At 42.0% G+C, this 9,498-nt stretch overlaps 1 long non-coding RNA gene across 1 annotated transcript; it reads left to right on the top strand.

Moving 5' to 3' along the window:
• The first annotated feature begins 8,297 nt into the window (after positions 1–8,297).
• Positions 8,298–9,286, top strand: LOC120991336. Its single transcript, XR_005776631.1, has 3 exons — positions 8,298–8,484; positions 9,162–9,164; positions 9,226–9,286. It is a non-coding gene; the product is annotated as an uncharacterized LOC120991336 (long non-coding RNA).
• Positions 9,287–9,498: the final 212 nt, after the last annotated feature.

Here is a 9,498-nt window from a genome sequence, read left to right as displayed (position 1 = left end):
GCTTTAGGGCCCCTAGAATGCCAGGGCAGTATAAATACCCCACATGTGACCCCATTTTGGAAAGAAGACACCCCAAGGTATTCCGTGAGGGGCATATTGAGTCCATGAAAGATTGAAATTTTTGTCCCAAGTTAGCGGAAAGGGAGACTTTGTGAGAAAAAAATAAATAAATCAATTTCCGCTAACTTGTGCCAAAAAAAATAAAATTCTATGAACTTTCTAGGAATTTTCATGCACCTCATTGAATACCTTGGGGTGTCTTCTTTCCAAAATGGGGTCACATGTGGGGTATTTATACTGCGTGAGAAGAAGTCTGGGATCCAAATGTCTAAAAATGCCCTCATAAAAGGAATGTGGGCCCCTTTGCGCATCTAGGCTCAAAAAAGTGCCACACATCTGGTATCGCCGTATTCAGGAGAAGTTGGGCAATGTGTTTTGGGGTGTCATTTTACATATACCCATGCTGGGTGAGAGAAATATCTTGGCAAAAGACAACTTTTCCCATTTTTTTATACAAAGTTGGCATTTGACCAAGATATTTATCTCACCCAGCATTGGTATATGTAAAATGACACCCCAAAACACATTCCCCAACTTCTCCTGAGTACGGCGATACCACATGTGTGGCACTTTTTTACAGCCTAGGTGGGCAAAGGGGCCCACATTCCAAAGAGCACCTTTCGGATTTCACAGGTCATTTACCTACTTACCACACATTAGGGCCCCTGGAAAATGCCAGGGCAGTATAACTACCCCACAAGTGACCCCATTTTGGAAAGAAGACACCCCAAGGTATTCCGTGAGGGGCATTGCGAGTTCCTAGAATTTTTAATTTTTTGTCACAAGTTAGCGGAAAATGATGATTTTTTATATATTTTTTTTCCTTACAAAGTCTCATATTCCACTAACTTGTGACAAAAAATAAAAACTTCCATGAACTCACTATGCCCATCAGCGAATACCTTGGGGATTCTTCTTTCCAAAATGGGGTCACTTGTGGGGTAGTTATATTGCCCTGGCATTCTAGGGGCCCAAATGTGTGGTAAGGAGTTTGAAATCAAATTCTGTAAAAAATGACCGGTGAAATCCGAAAGGTGCTCTTTGGAATGTGGGCCCCTTTGCCCACCTAGGCTGCAAAAAAGTGTCACACATGTGGTATCTCTGTATTCAGGAGAAGTTGGGGAATGTGTTTTGGGGTGTCTTGTTACATATACTCATGCTGGGTGAGAGAAATATCTTGGCAAAAGACAACTTTTCCCATTTTTTTATACAAAGTTGGCATTTGACCAAGATATTTATCTCACCCAGCATGGGTATATGTAAAATGACACGCCAAAACACATTCCCCAACTTCTCCTGAATACGGAGATACCACATGTGTGACACTTTTTTGCAACCTAGGTGGGCAAAGGGGCCCACATTCCAAAGAGCACCTTTCGGATTTCACTGGCCATTTTTTACAGAATTTGATTTCAAACTCCTTACCACACATTTGGGCCCCTAGAATGCCAGGGCAGTATAACCACCCCACAAGTGACCCCATTTTGGAAAGAAGACACCCCAAGGTATTCCCTGATGGGCATAGTGAGTTCATAGAACTTTTTATTTTTTGTCACAAGTTAGTGGAATATGAGACTTTGTAAGAAAAAAAAAAAAAATCATCATTTTCCGCTAACTTGTGACAAAAAATAAAAAGTTCTATGAACTCACTATGCCCATCAGCGAATACCTTAGGGTGTCTACTTTCCGAAATGGGGTCATTTGTGGGGTGTTTGTACTGTCTGGGCATTGTAGAACCTCAGGAAACATGACAGGTGCTCAGAAAGTCAGAGCTGCTTCAAAAAGCGGAAATTCACTTTTTGTACCATAGTTTGTAAACGCTATAACTTTTACCCAAACCATTTTTTTTTTTACCCAAACATTTTTTTTTTAACAAAGACATGTATAACAATAAATTTAGAGCAAAATTTATATATGGATGTCGTTTTTTTTGCAAAATTTTACAACTGAAAGTGAAAAATTTCATTTTTTTGCAAAAAAATCGTTAACTTTCGATTAATAACAAAAAAAGTAAAAATGGCAGCAGCAATGAAATGCCACCAAATGAAAGCTCTATTAGTGAGAAGAAAAGGAGGTAAAATTCATTTGGGTGGTAAGTTGCATGACCGAGCAATAAACGGTGAAAGTAGTGTAGGTCAGAGGTGTAAAAAGTGGCCTGGTCTTTCAGGGTGTTTAAGCACTGGGGGCTGAGGTGGTTAAAAAAGTGAAAAAAGTAAAGATAAAAAAACCCCACATTTATCACTGAATAAAAATAAAATAAATAAAATACAATACACATATTAGGTATCGCAGCATCCGTAACGACCTGATCTATAAAACGGTCATGTTAATTTCCCCGCACGGTGAACGCCATAAAAATAAAAAAATAAAAACTATGAGGAAATTGAAATTTTGCCCACCTTACTTCCCAAAAAAGGTAATAAAAGTGATCAAAAAAGTCGCATGTACGCCAAAATAGTACCAATCAAACGTCATCTCATCCCGCAAAAATCATACCCTACCCAAGATAATCGCCCAAAAACTGAAAACTATGGCTCTCAGACAATGGAGACACTAAAACATGATTTTTTTTGTTTCAAAAATAAAAATCATTGTATAAAACTTACATAAATAAAAATAAAGTATCCATATTAGGTATCTCCGCGTCTGTATCGACTGGCTCTATAAAAATATCACATGACCTAACCCTGTCATCTTACGTCACAAAAAGTGTAATAGCAAGCGATCAAAAAGTCATATGCACCCCAAAATAGTGCCAATCAAACCAACATCTCATACCACAAAAAATGAGACCCTATCTAAGATAATCGCTCAAAAACTGAAAAAACTATGGCTCTCAGACTATGGAGACACTAAAACATGATTTTTTTTGTTTCAAAAATGAAATCATTTTGTTAAACTTACATAAATAAAAAAATGGTAAACATATTAGGTATCGCCGCGTCCATGACAACCTGCTCTATAAAAATACCACATGATCTAACCTGTCAGATGAATGTTGTAAATAACAAAAAAAAACGGTGCCAAAAAAGCTATTTCTTGTTACCTTGCCTCACAAAAAGTGTATTATAGAGCAACCAAAAATCATATGTACCCTAAACTAGTACCAACAAAACTTCCACCCTACCCCATAGTTTCTAAAATGGGGTCACTTTTTTGGAGTTTCTACTCTAGGGGTGCATCAGGGGGGCTTCAAATGGGACATGGTGTCCAAAAAAAGTCTAGCAAAATCTGCGTTCCAAAAACCGTATAGCATTCCTTTCCTTCTACGCCCTGCCGTGTGCCCGTTCAGCAGTTTACGACCACATATGGGGTGTTTCTGTAAACTACAGAATCAGGGCCATAAATAATGAGTTTTGTTTGGCTGTTAACCCTTGCTTTGTAACTGGAAAAAAAATATTAAAATGGAAAATCTGCCAAAAAAGTGAAATTTTGAAATTGTTTCTTTATTTTCCATTAATTCTTGTGGAACACCTAAAGGGTTAAAAACCTGTTTTGAAATACCTTGAGGGGTGTAGTTTCCAGAATGGGGTCATTTTTGGGTGGTTTCTATCATGTAAGCTTCACAAAGTGACTTCAGACCTGAACTGGTCCTTTAAAAAGTTGGTTTTTGAAAATTTCTGAGAAATTTCAAAATGTACTTCTAAACTTCTAAGCCTTGTAACGTCCCCCAAAAATAAAATGTAATTCCCAAAATGATCCTAACATGAAGAAGACATATGGGAAATGTAAAGTAATAACTATTTTTGTAGGTATTAATATGTATTATAGAAGTAGAGAAATTGAAACTTGGAGATTTGCTAATTGTTCCCAATTTTTGGCAAATTTGGTATTTTTTTATAAATAAAAATTAATTTTTTTGACTCTGTTTTACCAGTGTCATGGAGTACAATATGTGACGAAAAAACAATCTCAGAATGGCCTGGATAAGTCAAAGCGTTTTAAAGTTATCACCACATAAAGTGACACTGGTCAGATTTGCAAAAAATGGCCTGGTCCTGAAGGTGAAAATGAGCCCGGTCCTTAAGGGGTTAAAGGTTCACCCTACAGGATAAATTACATGATAATTGTGTAGCGTGGGTCATTACAGACGCAGTGCTACCAAATATGTGGAGGGATTTTATTTTTGCAACCTTTTTCATTGAAAGCCTGTATTAAACTTTTTTCTTTACCATAAACTAGTCTCACAGGGGGAAATGTAACAGGCGATCTTTTGATCGCTTTTAAAAATGCACTGTACAGCTTATGCAGTACAATATATTATACTATGCTATACTGACAGTCACCATCAGGGTGCGCCAGAGAGGTGCAGCCTGATGGGAAATACAGCAGGCCTTCATTAGGTCCCAGGCTGCCGTGTACAGACATCAGCACCCAGCAATCTTATTCATGGGGTGCCGATGGGAGTCAGAGGGGGTCCACTCCCTCTGTAAACACTTAGATGCTGCTGTCAGTAGTTACTGCGGCATCTAAGGGGCTAAGCAGCCCATATTGGCACTTCTGATAATTGGCCCCATTTGAGCAGGAACCCAGCCCTTCGCTGTGCACTACACGGGAGACCCATCCAGCGTTTAGATTGGGCTGCAATAGAAAGGCAGCGACCCAGCCTAAGACCACTTAATGACCACCCTAAAAAGGCGTATTGGTGGTCACTAAGGGGTTAAAAATAAAATGTACTAAAACGACTAAAATACTCATAATTTGTGTTCATGAAGTAAACAAGGATCAGCAATAGCGTTCTATGTGTTGGGGCCTGTTATATGGAATTCCCCTGTATAATTCCCCATGGAGTCCGCCAGTGAATGATGGGTGATTATCATGGATCTTTTCCATCCTTTAGATATATTACAATTTACTTCCTTCTAATGTGTTTGATCTGGATCTCTCCAGGCACCACACGTCCTGACAGACATCTAAAGCAGTTAAACTATCCGATATATTTGGCCTCTAGCAAACATGGAAGGCTTCTGTAAACATGGAGGCAGCGCACCTTTCTAATCAGAGATGTTACATTCCCGGTCCAATTACAGGCCTTGGAAAGTACCTGTCAAAGAGACTAAGAAGAATTATCTCACAGGAACCAGTAGGCACTTGTATGTGACCTCCTGGTACGACATATACTCACCTTGCAGTCATCCGTCTCATGTGGGAACTCTCACTCGTGTGTTTATGTGCTATGGAGGCTGAGATTTACATAGAATGGACGGTAACTTAAAGGGAACCTGTCATCAACTTTATGCTGACCTCACTGAGGGCAGAATAAAATAGTGACAGAAATGCTGATTTCAGCGGTGTGTCACTAATGAGCTAAAAGTAAGTGGTTGCTGAGAACCAGCATCATAATCATTGCAGACTGGCCCTTAAAAAGAGTCAAATCTACCTGAGAAGAGTCATAGTTATTCATAATCTCCTGCTCTCCCCGTCCATCTGCTGATGATTGGCAGTTCTCTCCTAGAGAGAAAGGGAGAAAACTAGGTAGAAGTCTGTCAGTCATCAGCAGGTAGGCAGGGAGAGCAGGAATTCATGAATAACCAGGACTCTTCTCAGGTGGCCGGGACTCTTTTCCAGGAACAGTCTGCAATGATTGTGATGTTGGTTCTCGGCAACCACTTACTTGTAACTTATAAATGACAGAGCGCTGAAATAAACTCACCTGTCTCTTCTTTATTCTGCTGTTCTTTAAGATGGTTATAAACATCTATACAATATTTAGTCTGACAGTTCTCCTGACTCCCTGCTATCTTACCAATACATATATATTATGGCTGAGTATGTGTCTTCTAAGGGGAGAGAGGAGAGAGCCAGTGCCAGACACCTATGGTTGTGAGTTTATCTCCTGGGAGAATCAAGGATCGGGTGAAAAAATTCAGTTCATCGTGAGTCGGGCACTCTCCATACACATTAGATAGCCTACCATTCTCCGTATGTTTGACCAACAATACACTTGTGAACCGAGAGCAAGGCAGGTGGTTTGACTCCGCAACCAGAAAAGAGTGCGTACACAGAAGTCAAGATTAAGAAAATTGCATTTACTATAAATTAATAAAAGCAGGTTAAGAATGCAGTTACAGAGGTAAAGACAAGCAAAATATTCAAAACAGTATGAACAATACAAGTTAAATACTGCAACAATTTTCACCTTTGCTATGTCCGTATTCGCAGTGCGGACACTAAGAAATAATAGTCCCAGAAACTATCCCTAACTGACCCTAATGTTCAAGCGGGTGTGCACCCCCCTTATCCCAGTGGTCCAAGTGGATCACTTACAGTTTGTGGAAGTGCACGGTGGGGCCCGATGTCGTCCTTTTCCTTTAACCAGCGCAGGATCCGCAACAAAGAAGTCCTCCTCAGCAGGCCGGAAATCCAGTTGAATATAATCCAGAATTTTACAGTTACTGTCCGGTACCTCGACAGCACTGTGAGGTCCTTTACTGTTTGGGGCAATCCACTCAGCCCAATGTCAGCTTTACAGGTTAGTTGCTGCACACAATACTTTTTAACTTGGCTTCACTAAATGCACGGTTTCTTTGTACTCCATCCGTCTCTAGACCGAAGTTCACACAGCTTGGCTGTACACGGAAGTCCTTTAGTATCTCCACAAACGTCTTACACAACACAGAACTTGTTTTCTATCTTGCCAATATGGCGACAGCTGCAGTTCCAGTCTCTCTTCCTCCTTCTTCCTGCTCACACTGAGGCAGGCTGACATCACAAGGGGCGTGTCACTTCAACATTTAGCTGCTGCCTTAAAGAACCAGTGTCACAGTAATACACTTTCTCTATGGTAAACTCCAATGCAAATTGGTCCTATGCTGCCATCTACTGACCAAACAAATACTGCAGGCATTTTACATAAAATTTTAACACAGTTTACCAGGATAATGAAACTTAGAGACATTACATGACTGTTTCTTACATATTCCCCCCCACTTTAAGATTGGCAGTCCCTGCCAATGACTGAATATCCAGAGGGATGTACTCTTATACGTAGAGTGGTAATGTACCATTGTATGGCAGGCCAAATAAACTCATCCTGCGCATACCGAACAGGGGGAGTGCCAGCATTTTGTCTAGTGGTGCGTCTGAGAACCACTGGTATACTCTGGGGTGCTGTAGCCATAGGCTGAGAAGAACCAGCAGACTCCGCACCAGAGGGGGCACAGGCTGGGGGCACAGTAGTCACAGGTGGAACATCCTCAGGAGTAGGGATTGGCCAACAATCATCCTCATCATCGTAAGCCCATTCCACACCACCAGTCTCTGACTGTGGGAGCTTGTTGACATTATCAGTTCCATCACAATTTGCTTCTTCAGACACAGGCGCAACATATTTCTGTGAAGTACTCGGACACAATCAGTTCCTTCCTTCTGGACTTCATACACTGGCCCATTTGCATACTTGCGGGCAACTACACGATACGGCACAGCCTCCCACCTGCTTTCCAATTTTTCTTGAGGCTTCTTGACACGTACCAGCACCAGGTCACCTGGCTGCAATGGTGCCCTTTGCACCGGGGTCTTATCAGGATGAGAATTTTCTTGCAGACGCTGTCTCAAGTCTCTGCCGGTGTGCCCACACCCAGGAGGCTGGATCTCTTGGAGGGAACCCATCCACATCATTTAACTGTAACTCTCTGACACTTCGTCCAGACCGTCCAAAGAGGAGAGTATAAGGATAATACCCTGTTGTAGAATGGACCTAATTGTTATAAGCCCACACCATCTCAGAAAAGAACTGAGGCCACTGTAACTTCTTGTCCTCTTCCAAAGTCCGCACCATCTGTAGCAGAGTTCTATTGAATCGTTCACAGGCTCCGTTTCCTTGGGGATGGTATGGAGTCGTGTGCGACTAGATACGTTGAACCTCTTTCATTACATGTCCCTCAAAGCAAGCCCCTTGGTCAGAGTGGATGCGTTGTGGACACCCGTACACTCGGATGAAATCTTGGCATAGAGCTCGAGCTGCCGACTCAGCGGTCTGGTCCTTGGTAGCGGTCACCACCGCAAATTTGGTGAAGTGGTCCACTATTGCGAGGCAGTACTGGTGCCCACTGTTGGATGGGCCCACCATTAGGTAGTCTATCATGACGATCTCCAACGGTTCCTGGGTCACTATGGTTTGCAGGGGAGCTCTTTGCTCTATCGCCTTATGGATCTCACAAGTTCGACATCTATGACATACTTCTTCGACCATTTGACAGAGGCCTGGGCAGTAAATCAGTCACTGTAGCCAACGAAAGGTCTTCTCATGACCAAAATGTCCATTCTTATTATGAGCCTCAAGAGCCAATGATTGAGCCAGTTCACTAGGCACTACGATTTGGTAACGAATGTCGATTTCAGAAGGTAGATATACCTTTCGGCATAGCACTCCATTTTTCATCTCTAACTTTTCCCACTGACTCAGGACTGATAGCATTTCACGTGTCATAGTACATAACATAGTAACATAGTACATAAGGCCGAATAAAGACATTTGTCCATCCAGTTCGGCCTGTTATCCTGCAAGTTGATCCAGAGGAAGGCAAAAAAAAACTGTGAGGTAGAAGCCAATTTTCCTCACTTTAGGGGAATATAAAATTCCTTCCCGACTCCAATCAGGCAATCAGAATATATCCCTGGATCAACGACCCCTCTCTAGTAGCTATATCCTGTAATATTATTACACTCCAGAAATACATCCCGCCCACACAAACAGAGGGTTTAAAGGGCCGGGACCCGCCCCCAAGTACAGAAACTGCATTTCTCCTGAAGACGCCGTGGAACGGCGAAACATGTAGGGAAGCAGTAGATAGTTTTTAGTTCTAGATCTGGGAGATAGGGAATAGACTAGAGACGCACACAGCTAAATATACAGCTGAGACTATGTGCAAGCGGAGCTAGACAGAGAAGCAGAGGTAGGAGGAAAACCTGAGGACATCAGGCACCTCCAGAACAGGCTGTATAGTGGTGGAAGTGAATGTACCAGAAAGCACAACCCCACTCCAGATCCTCAGGAATTTTAATAGTGTGTGTTCTCCTGATATTAACAGGACATTTTAATTAAAATATAATAAAAGCATAAGTTTTACTAATCAGTCAGAGAGGAAGAAGGGCCACAGATGGTCCTAGAGACCCTTGAAGAATTTTAGAAATACATCCAGGCCCCTCTAGAATTCCTTTAAGTCAGTCGTTCTCTTTCCTCTTTACAGGGCTTCTTGCCTTTCTCAACACACTTGATCATTTTCACCAGCCCCTCATGGGCCTGCTGTATTTGCACCGATTCCTGTCGTGAGGGGCCAAAGAAAGGAGCCGTTTCGGTCCCTTCCACTGCACACTGCATAGCAATGACCAAGGCTTGTGAAAATCTGCTGAAGTCAGGCACCTCCACATGCTCTAACTCATGATCCACGTCTCCGCTGGGGGCCTGGGTAGTTACCCTAGAGAGTCCATCGGTAT

The sequence above is a fragment of the Bufo bufo genome, chromosome 2 (assembly GCF_905171765.1).
Source record: "Bufo bufo chromosome 2, aBufBuf1.1, whole genome shotgun sequence".
NCBI lineage: Eukaryota > Metazoa > Chordata > Amphibia > Anura > Bufonidae > Bufo > Bufo bufo.
This window is presented reverse-complemented; position numbering and strand designations above follow the sequence as displayed.